Source organism: Oncorhynchus clarkii, chromosome 12 (genome assembly GCF_045791955.1).
Source record: "Oncorhynchus clarkii lewisi isolate Uvic-CL-2024 chromosome 12, UVic_Ocla_1.0, whole genome shotgun sequence".
In the NCBI taxonomy this organism is placed as follows: Eukaryota; Metazoa; Chordata; class Actinopteri; order Salmoniformes; family Salmonidae; genus Oncorhynchus; species Oncorhynchus clarkii.
Window position 1 is genome coordinate 96,363,767 of NC_092158.1, and position 15,384 is coordinate 96,379,150.

Sequence of the window (15,384 nt, forward strand, 5' to 3'; positions counted from 1 at the left end):
GCTAGACAGTCATCATCATGAATCAAGTCGAAAATCTACTGGCAAATCATATGATGAGAAATAATAGACAAAACATATCGGTGCTCATCGGCCATTGGACATAAACACAACAAGTTGGAAATTTAACCACGTGTTGAACGGTCATCCAACTCTGAATTGTAAATCCTCTTTCTAGAGAAACGACCTGAAGCTCAATGACCTCATCATGATTTGACCTTGTTTTTTCCGAGTTCCAGTTGTTTTGAAAGCACCATAAATCCAGAAAATTCCAGGCTTTGATGACAAAATTTTCCCCACGAAGGACCGTGCCAACGGCCGTGCCAACTTCCTGTTCAAGTGAGCACAGCACAACAAGGTGAGTCCAAAACTGTTTTCTATGCTGCTGCATAAATGATGTAATATGTCAGGGAGATATGTATACCGTAGCTAAGAAAGTAATACTAAGTGTATGTTGTGTAGTAAGATGTTAGTAGCCCATGTGCCTCACCCTAATAATTCAGTCTTTTTACCCCTCTTAATTACACCTACTGTTCTGACTTGGTGGTGCACATGTAGCATGTAACCTGTTTTAGAGAAATGTAATCATTGAATATTGTAAGAGCTTTCATTGTCTGCTTATATGCCCCCGTTATTTATCCTACTGTTCTGACTTGGTGTGCAGGGAGAACACTGTAAGAACGGCCCACATTATGAATTCTGTCGCTGTACATTTAAAAAATGCTAAACAAATAGTTATAGTGACTACGTCCGTCCGCTCGCTCATTAATGTCTTAAGCAAAATTACAGATTGCCTCTTATCCGCTTGTGGTCCCCTTATGCCATAGATTGTACATCTCAATTGTCATTAGAAACCACATTTGTTTAAGCCATATCAGATATGTTTTTAAAGGCAGTAAATGAGGCTGAAAGACCTGTTTCGCTGCCAGTAAGGTGTTGGGACACTGCTGATAGCCAGGTGTAGCAGTGGTAAGGTGTTGGGACTCTGCTGATAGTCAGGTGTAACAGTGGTAAGGTGTTGGGACTCTGCTGATAGCCAGGTGTAGCAGTGGTAAGGTGTTGGGACTCTGCTGATAGCCAGGTGTAGCAGTGGTAAGGTGTTGGGACTCTGCTGATAGTCAGGTGTAACAGTGGTAAGGTGTTGGGACTCTGCTGATAGCCAGGTGTAGCAGTGGTAAGGTGTTGGGACTCTGCTGATAGTCAGGTGTAACAGTGGTAAGGTGTTGGGACTCTGCTGATAGTCAGGTGTAACAGTGGTAAGGTGTTGGGACAGCTGTTCGGACTCTGCTGATATCCAGGTGTAGCAGTGGTAAGATGTTGGGACTCTGCTGATAACCAGGTGTAGCAGTGGTAAGGTGTTCCTGATTCCTGCACCTCCCTCCGTTAGGAGGCATGTAACATCATTAAATTTTTCTTGAAGGATGGATGATTTTTTTAAATTAATATTTATAACAAGAAAATATTCAAACACCTGGGAAACAGTTCGGCTGGCCAACCCTCCTGGAGAGCAGCATTTTCTTCCAGCCCTGTTTTAAACAGACACTTCGCCCAAATGACCAAATATGAAATGTTTGTGTCCGTACCTGAAAGCAGTCTGTGGACAAGCAGACTGAACTCTACGGTTTGGTTCCCCACTGCCATCAACCATTAATATGATGATTTCCTGTGCAGAGCCTTGGTGGAGTGGTGACACTTCCTGGTACGTGTCTGATTTCCTGTGCAGAGCCTTGGTGGAGTGGTGACACTTCCTGGTACGTGTCTGATTTCCTGTGCAGAGCCTTGGTGGAGTGGTGACACTTCCTGGTACGTGTCTGATTTCCTGTGCAGAGCCTTGGTGTCGTGGTGACACTTCCTGGTACGTCTCATACAACTTTCCACCTGAGAACAGAGATCAATCCCTGCTTCCAACCTGTTAACCTCTTGCGACGAGCAATCCCGTATCCGGGAGCGTAATTATAGCCTCCAGCTCATTACCATAACGCAACGTTAACTATTTTTGAAAATCGCTAATGAAATGAAATAAATATATTGGCCCACATGCTTAGCCTTTTGTTAACAACACTGTCTTCTCAGATTTTCAAAATATGCTTTTCAACCATAGCTACACAAGCATTTGTGTAAGAGTATTGATAGTTAGCATAGCATTAAGCCTAGCATTCAGCAGGCAACATTTTCACAAAAACAAGAAAAGCATTCAAATAAAATAATTTACCTTTGAAGAACTTCGGATGTTTTCAATTAGGAGACTCTCAGTTAGATAGCAAATGTTCAGTTTTTCCAAAAATATTATTTGTGTAGTAGAAATCGCTCCGTTTTGTTCATCACGTTTAGCTAAGAAAAAACCCCGAAAATTCAGTCATTACAACGCAAACTTTTTTCAGAATTAACTCCATAATATCGACAGAAACATGGCAAACGTTGTTTAGAATCAATGCTCAAGGTGTTTTTCACATATCTATTCGATGCTAAATCATTCGTGGCAGTTGCCTTTCTCTTCTGAACCAAATGGAAACGTCCATGCAGCTGGAGATTACGCAATAATTTTGACGGAGGACACCAGGCGGACACCTTGTAAATGTAGTCTCTGATGGTCAATCTTCCAATGATATGCCTACAAATACGTCACAATTCTGTAGACACCTTGGGGAAACGAGTGTAGTGTAGGCTCATTCCTTGCGCATTCACAGCCATATAAGGAGTCATTGGAACACATTGCATTCAAAATCTGGGGACTTTCCTGTTTGAAATGTCATCTTGGTTTCGCCTGTAGCATCAGTTCTGTGGCACTCACAGACAATATCTTTGCAGTTTTGGAAACATCAGAGTGTTTTCTTTCCAAAGCTGTCAATTATATGCGTAGTCGAGCATCTTTTCGTGACAAAATTTCTTTTTTAAAACGGGAACGTTTTTCATCCAAAAATGAAATACTGCCCCCAGAGGTTCAAGAGGTTAAGGGATTTTTTTTATCAATGATGACTAATTATGTATACATTACAATCAGGACTGACTAATCAGAATACTATTATGTTACTGTATATGTACTAATCAGAATACTATTATTTTACTGTATATGTACTAATCAGAATACTATTATGTTACTGTATATGTACTAATCAGAATACTATTATGTTACTGTATATGTAACTAATCAGAATACTATTATGTTACTGTATATGTATGAGTTTTAATTCTTGATCCCAGTACTGAATATAATGTGTGTGAATGAATCGAGGATTAGAACAATGACGGTCTGTTCCTGGGTAGGAATGAATTAACGATATCTTCAGACTGGCTAGAATGCTTATCTACACCGGAAAACCTTGGCTCAGTCATAAATTATATTAAATTGGTAGGGAGACAGATGTGGGAAGACTTGAGATACATCCTTTGTACTGGAACGGAGATGGCACGGGTTGGTACTGGAACTAATGACGTCATTTTCAGTTTATAACCTGTGGTAACCTGTATCGTGTTCAGTACTCTCGTGAATAAACTCTGCTGTTGGACTTTAAGACTGGGCTCTGTCCATTATTATAGAATAAGGGTCTTACAAATCCTTATGAATCGACAGAGTGTTTAATTTTAATTGGGTATTACAACATAGAGCAATTTAATTCCTTTAACAAATTGGTCCTTCGAGCCGGATCTAAATATCCGTCCCTGCCATCTGGAGGTCGTACGCCGTTAAAATCGTGCACGTTAGTTAAGACCTGGCCTCTGAATTGAGGTTTAAAAAAAACAGGCCGGTATACACCCCAGAAGACAGGGGTGGTGACTAGATCCAAACGAACAGGGCAGCAGGTCAGTAGCCTTTATTCTCGAATTTGGGAGGGATTATTTAGGATATATTTTTGATTCATGTTCTAAAGGAGTTTGGATTGAATCAATGATCGGTGCTTAAATATTCTGAACAAATAAAATGGGTTTCTACCTTGGGTTTTAACCTAAATCGATAGGAAGGAAACAGGTCTGAAATTGACCTGTGGTAAGGTGCACTACCATAAATAAACTAGAGCTTAATAAATCCTGGTTTTGCCACCCGGAAGGTTATTAAAGGAGAGATATAGTACGCATTGGGGAATTAGGACGCTTGTTCCGTACAAATAGGATAGCCATTAATTCAAAAAATATACCTAAATAAAGTTTTAACCTGAGTCTATCTGTATATGGGAAGTAGTCTGACTATCAAGAAGTAGCAGATAAGATATATATATAACAGGTGAGGATAAATTTGGCTTGGTGAGAAGGCAGGGTAATTCTAGGCGAACAGACTAATTGAACCTGTACAATGCTGAAAGAAATTAATATCAAAGGATGAGGTTAACTTAGTTTAGAGTAGTGAGATATGAGATATTAACGTTGAAAGTCCCAAGGAGAATATCCTACTGGTGAAATGTAATGTCCGATCAAAAGTCATCTATAGACGTGGTTTCCAAAAAGGAGAAATACATACTGATTATCTTTAAAGAGACACACACATAGTCAGACAGAAAAGCAACTAAAGTAACTAAGTAACGGTAAATAGCAGATTCATAGAAATACACGCACATAGAATGTAAAATTAAATATAGAAAGGCATAGATAAGTGATTAAATACCATAGCTAAGTAACGGTAAGGATGGATAGAAATTCCTCAAAGGAAGTGTCAGAACTAACGGGAGATTACCGTTATAGGAGAACAAAGAGAATGGAAGGGAGGCGTCCAAAATCTGACTCAGACAAAGAACCCGAATGGAAGCTGATATTACTAATATAGTCAAAAATCAATGATTTTAGATAAAGTCAGTGAGACGCTTAGTGGTATTTGAGAGATAGGAGAGAAAGGAATTACTGTTTATATATTTAAGAATATATAAGTAGCACAGATACTTCTTAAAGTAGATAAGACACTTGACAGAGAATTGGTACAGGATTGATTTTTTAAAATCTTTATTTAACTAGGCAAGTCAGTTAAGAACAGATTCTTATTTTCAATGACAGCCTAGGAACAGTGGGTTAACTGCCTGTTCAGGGGCAGAACGACAGATTTGTACCTTGTCAGCTTGGGGGTTTGAACTTGCAACCTTCTGGTTACTACTCCAACACTCTAACCACTAAGCTACCCTGCCGCCCCTAATGGATGCCCAAGGGAGAATTGGACATACATGATAATGTCAGAACATAAGGATAATTTACTAATCCTACTAGTCATTACTAGTCATTATTTAGGGTAGATAAGGTTGTTACCTGGGCAGAGCCAGGTATCAAAAGGGGGATGGGTAAGTTTGTGGTCTAGGATAGGACACTTAGTGGCCTATTGGATAATAAACTAATAATACATTTTAAAAAATGTAGCTAACAAATAGGCATAGAAGTTAAAGATAGAATCAGATAAAACATATGAGAAACTGTTTGTTAACCAAGCCTGTATGTCCAGGATTTTATGCATTACAGGTGAGGTCACTCAATCCGGTCCCTGAAGCCTGTTGGGGAGACCATACCAAGCACTCCTGGTGACTTCCTTCGTGGTGAGGATAGCTGAAAGAGTTCCTGGGGTGCGTATCACACATTGTGGGAGGGTAGGACACACTGACACTGTCGAACAATCACAGACGTAGGAGAGGAACCGCAAACCTTTTAGGGTGCGGGGGTCAAACTACTATTGAAGATTCCCGATTTTTCCCCAGCTGTGAGCGTTCATAGAAGTGAAGTCTTGGCCTCTTGCTGGTGATATATTTTCTGGGAAAAGGGTGGGGCTTCATCGGAGGGCTGTTCGTCTGAGCTGTCTTCTCGTGGGGGCCATATTCCTGATACAGCACGTCCCACCTGAGTATGCGGAGAGTGGTAATTTACCCATGGTTTAGACAATGAGGATTTTGTTCCAAACAAGCATAAGAGATCCCTAGATCTGGGTAGACAGGAAGTTGGAGTAGAGGTTGGGAAGGATCTCTCAATGGAGTTTTATATAGACCAAATGGGGTCTTTAACTACATGGCAGTCTAGGACTCTGAGCCATTACGGTATATATCGGTGCAGGTCCCCATGTGGGTCGTGGGGACAGGTCATAGCTCATAGGGAGAGAGAGGGCTATATGAATCTACTTACCCAGTATGGAAGGAGGTGGAGTATAGTGAAGGTGAGAGTTTTTGACTGTAATCCGGAGAGAGGGATGTATTGCATAAAGATACGCCTTACCCTTTAAAAAGTAATGAAAGAGGATCTAGGATTATTGTATGTTGGATATGACCAGTTTTCAGTCAACACCCTAGTACAGTTCCGGGTAGAGGAGGTTAGGCCAGTATGGTAAAGCTGTTCACGAAAGCAGGAATGCCAGATAATGACAATTACATTGATTTGCACTATTTATATCCACAGGTTCCCCTTTAAATCAAGACTTCCTCCCTTTACAGTGACCGGAGGAGATTATTACCGTTTGGCCCGGTACAGTACTCTTGGGAAATATGTAGGGGAAGTTAGTACCTGCAATTGGACAGAGAATATTACCACTGACGAGACCATGTCTAATTTGACAGGCTGTTTGAATAAGGTAAAGTGGGCCAGGGCTGACATCTGGAGGTTGTGTGGGGGAATGATGTCAGGGCCAGGTTTTACCGGCAGATTGGACAGGATTATGCTCCCTTGTACATTTGGGAATGCCTTTCACACTCATTCAACACTAAGACATGACGTTAGCCAAACGGGAGAAAATAAGTACTCCATCTGGGTCTTTTGAAGAGAGAGTATATATTGATAACGTTGAGGTTCTACTGGGGATACCAGACGAGTTCAAAGCAAGAAATCAGATCGTAGCAGCATTAGAGTTAAGCATTTCCTGGTGGTCTACTCTCAATAAGAACGTGGACTGGATTAATTACATTTATTATATTCAACAGCGCTTTATCAATTATACCAGAGATGCTATTAAAGGTTTGGCAGAACAGACTGAAGCAACCAGCCTGATGGCTTGGCAGAATAGAATTGCATTAGATATGTTATTGGCTGAAAAGGGAGGAGTATGCGTGATTTTCGGGACCATGTGTTGTACTTACATCCCAAATAACACAGCTCCGGACGAATCAGTGACCGAAGCCTCAGCTGGTTTGACCACCCTGGCTCACGGTTTGGCAGAAAACTCTGGGGTTGATACTTATCTGACTACTTGGTTTGATAGTACGTTTGGAAATTGGAAAAATATTATGATCACTGTGTTATGGGCTACATTCACCTGATGTGACTGTTTTAGTTTTATGTGGCTGTTGTCTAATTCCCTGTGTATGAGGCCTTATTTCCAGGACTCTGGAGAAATCGATGACAATATATGGTGAGGTACCAGCCGATTCCAGGTTCTGACCCGTGGAGTGCTGAATGCATGTCTACAGAACAAGTGGACGAATCTGGATCCTTCATTTGCGGGGAATTTATGTTTGAGGAGACCATTTTTGATGTGTAGGGAGCTAGGTTGTATCCTGTTTCAATATTAGACTGTTTTTTTTATGAAGATTGTAACGAAAATCCTGATAACAAGAGTTATGATTCTGATGTAGGCCTGAGAAACAGTCATGGCGAATGCAAGTAGTGGGTTATGTTTAGGTGATGTTTTGATGACAAGAAATATCTCTAATAAAAATAGAAATAGGCTTTTTAATATTACAATATAACTACATGTGATTGGATGTATAATATTTAATCAAAGGGTGGATATGTTAAGGGAATTTTTATCTATAATGACTAATTATGTATACATTTCAATCAGGACTGACTAATCAGAATACTATTATGTTACTGTATATGTACTAATCAGAATACTATTATGTTACTGTATATGTACTAATCAGAATACTATTATGTTACAGTATATGTATCTAATCAGAATACTATTATGTTACTGTATATGTATCTAATCAGAATACTATTATGTTACTGTATATGTATCTAATCAGAATACTATTATGTTACTGTATATGTACTAATCAGAATACTATTATGTTACTGTATACGTACTAATCAGAATACTATTATGTTACTGTATATGTACTAATCAGAATACTATTATGTTGTTGTATATGTATGATTTTCTTTATTTATCCCAGTACTGAATATAATGTGTGTGAATGTCGTCAAGAGTTAGAACAATGACTGTCTGTTCCTTGGTACAAATGAATGAACAATATCTTCAGACTGGCTAGAATGCTTATCTACACCGGAAAACCTTGGCTCAGTCGTAAATTATATTCAATTGGTAGTGAGACGGATGTGGGAAGGCTTGAGATACATCCTTTGTACTGGAACGGAGATGGCACGGGTTGGTACTGGAACTAATGACGTCATTTTCAGTTTATAACCTGTGGTAACCTGTATTGTGTTCAGTACTCTCGTGAATAAACTCTGCTGTTTGACTTTAAGACTGGGCTCTGTCTATTATTATAGAATAAGGGTCTTACAAATCCTTATGAATTGACAGAGTGTTAAATTTTAATTGGGTATTAAAACATAGAGTAATTTAATTCCTTTAACATCATTCTACTACTGTATAGCCTGGTTGTTGTTATTAAATGGTGCTTTGTATCAGTCATTCTACTACTGTATAGCCTGGTTGTTAGTGTTGTTATTAAATAGTGCTTTGTATCAGTAATTCTACTACTGTATAGCCTGGTTGTTGTTATTAAATAGTGCTTTGTATCAGTCATTCTACTACTGTATAGCCTGGTTGTTGTTATTAAATAGTGCTTTGTATTAGTCATTCTACTACTGTATAGCCTGGTTGTTGTTATTAAATGGTGCTTTGTATCAGTCATTCTACTACTGTATAGCCTGGTTGTTGTTAGTAAATAGTGCTTTGTATCAGTCATTCTACTACTGTATAGCCTGGTTGTTAGTATTGTTATTAAATGTGGCTTTGTATCAGTCATTCTACTACTGTATAGCCTGGTTGTTAGTGTTGATATTAAATGGTGCTTTGTATCAGTCATTCTACTACTGTATAGCCTGGTTGTTGTTATTAAATAGTGCTTTGTATCAGTCATTCTACTACTGTATAGCCTGGTTGTTAGTGTTGATATTAAATGTGGCTTTGTATCAGTCATTCTACTACTGTATAGCCTGGTTGTTAGTGTTGTTATTAAATAGTGCTTTGTATCAGTCATTCTACTACTGTATAGCCTGGTTGTTGTTATTAACTGGTGCTTTGTATCAGTCATTCTACTACTGTATAGCCTGGTTGTTAGTGTTGATATTAAATGGCGCTTTGTATCAGTCATTCTACTACTGTATAGCCTGGTTGTTGTTATTAAATAGTGCTTTGTATCAGTCATTCTACTACTGTATAGCCAGGTTGTTAGTGTTGTCATTAAATGGTGCTTTGTATCAGTCATTCTACTACTGTATAGCCTGGTTGTTGTTATTAAATAGTGCTTTGTATCAGTCATTCTACTACTGTATAGCCTGGTTGTTGATATTAATGGTGCTTTGTATCAGTCATTCTACTACGGTATAGCCTAGTTGTTGTTATTAACTGGTGCTTTGTATCAGTCATTCTACTACTGTATAGCCTGGTTGTTAGTGTTGTCATTAAATGGTGCTTTGTATCAGTCATTCTACTACTGTATAGCCTGGTTGTTGTTATTAAATAGTGCTTTGTATCAGTCATTCTACTACTGTATAGCCTGGTTGTTGATATTAATGGTGCTTTGTATCAGTCATTCTACTACGGTATAGCCTAGTTGTTGTTATTAACTGGTGCTTTGTATCAGTCATTCTACTACGGTATAGCCTAGTTGTTGTTATTAACTGGTGCTTTGTATCAGTCATTCTACTACTGTATAGCCTGGTTGTTAGTGTTGATATTAAATGGTGCTTTGTATCAGTCATTCTACTACTGTATAGCCTGGTTGTTGATATTAAATGGTGCTTTGTATCAGTCATTCTTCTACTGTATAGCCTGGTTGTTGTTATTAAATGGTGCTTTGTATCAGTCATTCTACTACTGTATAGCCTGGTTGTTAGTGTTGATATTAAATGTGGCTTTGTATCAGTCATTCTACTACTGTATAGCCTGGTTGTTGTTATTAAATAGTGCTTTGTATCAGTCATTCTACTACTGTATAGCCTGGTTGTTAGTGTTGTAAAATTATTTTAACAACGCTAGTGACGTGGGTCTTGTACGTGTGCCCTTTCTGTTCAAAGGCAATTTGCAGCTTTTTTGTCTAAATTCTTATTAATAAAAACTTTGAAATAATATTTAATTAATCCTCTCCAAACTGGCCTGATTTACAGAGCCTCAATACTGATCTTAACCACAGAGTGGGGCTGTAATACAGAGGAACTGTTGTGAGACAGTTGTTGTATCCCAAACTGTGTGTGCGTGTGTGACATTCCTACACATTTGTGTGTATGTGTTACATTCTAGACTTGACATTCTTTACAATGCTGACATATGTGTATATAAAGAGGTACAGAATACATATCTAGCTGAACCAACAACACATGGGTCTATAATGAGGTACAGAACACATCTATCTGAACCAACCACACATGGGTCTATAATGAGGTACAGAACACATCTATCTGAACCAACCACACATGGGTCTATAATGAGGTACAGAATACATATCTATCTGAACCAACCACACACGGGTCTATAATGAGGTACAGAATACATATCTATCTGAACCAACCACACTTGGTTCTATAATGAGGTACAGAATACATATCTATCTGAACCAACCACACATGGGTCTATAATGAGGTACAGAACACATATCTATCTGAACCAACCACACATGGGTCTATAATGAGGTACAGAATACATATCTATCTGAACCAACCACACATGGGTCTATAATGAGGTACAGAATACATATCTATCTGAACCAACCACACATGGGTCTATAATGAGGTACAGAATACATATCTATCTGAACCAACCACACATGGGTCTATAATGAGGTACAGAATACACATCTATCTGAACCAACCACACATGGGTCTATAATGAGGTACAGAATACACATCTATCTGAACCAACCACACATGGGTCTATAATGAGGTACAGAATACACATCTATCTGAACCAACCACACATGGGTCTATAATGAGGTACAGAATACACATCTATCTGAACCAACCACACATGGGTCTATAATGAGGTACAGAATACACATCTATCTGAACCAACCACACATGGGTCTATAATGAGGTACAGAATACATATCTATCTGAACCAACCACACATGGGTCTATAATGAGGTACAGAACACATATCTATCTGAACCAACCACACATGGGTCTATAATGAGGTACAGAATACACATCTAGCTGAACCAACCACACATGGGTCTATAATGAGGTACAGAACACATCTATCTGAACCAACCACACATGGGTCTATAATGAGGTACAGAATACATATCTATCTGAACCAACCACACATGGGTCTATAATGAGGTACAGAATACATATCTATCTGAACCAACCACACTTGGGTCTATAATGAGGTACAGAATACATATCTATCTGAACCAACCACACATGGGTCTATAATGAGGTACAGAACACATATCTATCTGAACCAACCACACATGGGTCTATAATGAGGTACAGAATACATATCTATCTGAACCAACCACACATGGGTCTATAATGAGGTACAGAATACATATCTATCTGAACCAACCACACATGGGTCTATAATGAGGTACAGAATACATATCTATCTGAACCAACCACACATGGGTCTATAATGAGGTACAGAATACACATCTATCTGAACCAACCACACATGGGTCTATAATGAGGTACAGAATACACATCTATCTGAACCAACCACACATGGGTCTATAATGAGGTACAGAATACACATCTATCTGAACCAACCACACATGGGTCTATAATGAGGTACAGAATACACATCTATCTGAACCAACCACACATGGGTCTATAATGAGGTACAGAATACACATCTATCTGAACCAACCACACATGGGTCTATAATGAGGTACAGAATACACATCTATCTGAACCAACCACACATGGGTCTATAATGAGGTACAGAATACACATCTATCTGAACCAACCACACATGGGTCTATAATGAGGTACAGAATACATATCTATCTGAACCAACCACACATGGGTCTATAATGAGGTACAGAATACACATCTATCTGAACCAACCACACATGGGTCTATAATGAGGTACAGAACACATATCTATCTGAACCAACCATAGAACCACTGAAAGCTCCTGTTAGGGTTAGGGTTAGGGTTGGGTTAGTATTGAGGATAGAGTTGGGTTAGGGTTGGGTTAGGGTTGGGTTAGGGTTTGGGTTGGTGTTAGTGTTGCGTTAGGGTTAAGGATAGGGCTAGGGTTTTGAATAGGGTTGGGTTGAAGCTAGGGTTAGGGTTAAGGATAGAGTTGGGTTAGGGTTAGAGGTAGTGTTGGATTAGGGTTGGTTTGGTGTTAGGGTTGGGGTTAGGGTTCGAGTTGGGGTTGGGTTAGGGTTAGGGTTAGGGTAGGGGTTAGAGTTGGGGTTGGGTTAGGGTTAAGGATAGGGTTAGGGTTAGGGTAGGGGTTAGAGTTGGGGTTGGGTTAGCGTTAGGTTAGGGTTAAGGATAGAGTTGGGTTAGGGTTGAGTTAGGTTGGGGTTAGGGTTGGGTTAGGGTTTGGGGTGGTGTTAGGGTTAGGGTTGAGTTAGGGTTGGGTAAGGGTTAAGGATTGAGTTGTGTTAGGGTTAGGGTTGGGTTAGGGTTGGGTTGGTTTGGGTTAGGATTGGGTTAGGGTTGTTTAGAGTTAGGTTAGTGTTGGGTTGGGTTAGGATTGGGTTAGGGTTAAGGATAGAGTTGGGTTTGGGTTAGGGTTGGGTTAGGTTTAGGTTAGTGTTGGGTTGGGTTGTGTTAGGGTAGGGTTGGGTTAGTGTTGGGTTAGGGTTGGGTTGGTGTTAAGGTTAGGGTTGGGTTAGGGTTAGAGTTGGGGTTGGGTTATGGTTGGGTTAGGTTTAGGGTTGGGTTAGGGTTAAGGATAGAGTTGGGTTTGGGTTAGGGTTGGGTTAGGTTTAGGTTAGTGTTGGGTTGGGTTGGGTTAGGGTTGGGTTGGGTTGGTGTTAAGGTTAGGGTTGGGTTAGGGTTAGAGTTGGGGTTGGTTTATGGTTAGGTTTAGGGTTGGGATAGGGTTAAGGATAGAGTTGGGTTAGGGTTAGGTTAGGATTCGGTTAGGATTGGGTTAGGGTTGGTTTAGGGTTAGGTTAGTGTTGGGTTGGCTTAGGATTGGGTTAGGGTTGGTTTAGGGTTAGGGTTAGGTTAGTGTTGGGTTGGGTTAGGGTTAGGGATGGTTTAGAGTTAGGGTTAGGTTAGTGTTGGGTTGGGTTGAAGCCAGCATGTGGATGGACTTGAGAATAAGGTTGGAGGATATATAGTTAATTATCTGACTGTATGGACTATTGAATAAGTTTTAGGATATATAGTTAATTTTCTGACTGTATTGACTTGAGAATAAGGTTGAGGATATATAGTTAATTCTCTGACTGTATTGACTATAGAATAAGGTTGAGGATATATAGATAATTCTCTGACTGTATTGACTTGAGAATAAGGTTTAGGATATATAGTTAATTCTCTGACTGTATTGACTATAGAATAAGGTTGAGGATATATAGTTAATTCTCTGACTGTATTGACTATAGAATAAGGTTGAGGATATATAGATAATTCTCTGACTGTATTGACTATAGAATAAGGTTTAGGATATATAGTTAATTCTCTGACTGTATTGACCCAATTGAACCCCATTTCTGGTCCTGTAAACAGAAACAGAACAACATACATGGAAATTAGTTCAACACGTTTTAGTGTATTTTTAGTATTAATCATGTTCATTTGTATCTCTCTCTGTATGACAGATTCTCAGTAGGTTTCCATGGTCCATTAACCTAACAGCCTGGCAGGTCTACACAGTGAGAGAGAGAGAGAGAGAGAGAGGGGAGAGGGGTGAGAGAGAGAGAGAGTGAGAGAGAGAGAGAGTGAGAGAGAGAGAGAGAACCAGTTTGGTTCATTGGACAGGTCAGAGTCTATGTTTGTGAGAGATTTGGGAGTGTGGAGACGAAGAGAGGAGCGAAGAGAGACAGGGAGACACTACAGACATTATCACAACCTACCACTAGAGGAAGAAAAATAAACTGTTTTGTTAGTTTGCCATTCTTACATTCATGGTCACAAAACATTCCTGTCATTGTGGCAGATAGAGAGAGAGAGAAGACTGGATAACACTCAGTCATCCTTTTTCAAATCAAATCAATCAAATTTTATTTGTCACATACACATGGTTAGCAGATGTTAATGCGAGTGTAGCGAAATGCTTGTGCTTCTAGTTCCGACAATGCAGTAATAACCAACAAGTAATCTAACTAACAATTCCAAAACTACTGTCTTGTACACAGTGTAAGGGGATAAAGAATATGTACATAAGGATTTATGAATGAGTGATGGTACAGAGCAGCATAGGCAAGATACAGTAGATGGTATCGAGTACAGTATGTACAAATGAGATGAGTATGTAAACAAAGTGGCATAGTTTAAAGTGGCTAGTGATACATGTATTACATAAGGATACAGTCAATGATATAGAGTACAGTATATACGTATGCATATGAGATGAATAATGTAGGTTAAGTAACATTATATAAGGTAGCATTGTTTAAAGTGGCTAGTGATATATTTACATCATTTCCCATCAATTCCCATTATTAAAGTGGCTGGAGTTGAGTCAGTGTCAGTGTGTTGGCAGCAGCCACTCAATGTTAGTGGTGGCTGTTTAACAGTCTGATGGCCTTGAGATAGAAGCTGTTTTTCAGTCTCTCGGTCCCAGCTTTGATGCACCTGTACTGACCTCGCCTTCTGGATGATAGCGGGGTGAACAGGCAGTGGCTCGGGTGGTTGATGTCCTTGATGATCTTTATGGCCTTCCTGTGACATCGGGTGGTGTAGGTGTCCTGGAGGGCAGGTAGTTTGCCCCCGGTGATGCGTTGTGCAGACCTCACCACCCTCTGGAGAGCCTTACGGTTGAGGGCGGAGCAGTTGCCGTACCAGGCGGTGATACAGCCCGCCAGGATGCTCTCGATTGTGCATCTGTAGAAGTTTGTGAGTGCTTTTGGTGACAAGCCGAATTTCTTCAGCCTCCTGAGGTTGAAGAGGCGCTGCTGCGCCTTCTTCACAATGCTGTCTGTGTGAGTGGACCAATTCAGTTTGTCTGTGATGTGTATGCCGAGGAACTTAAAACTTGCTACCCTCTCCACTACTGTTCCATCGATGTGGATAGGGGGGTGTTCCCTCTGCTGTTTCCTGAAGTCCACAATCATCTCCTTAGTTTTGTTGACGTTGAGTGTGAGGTTATTTTCCTGACACCACACTCCGAGGGCC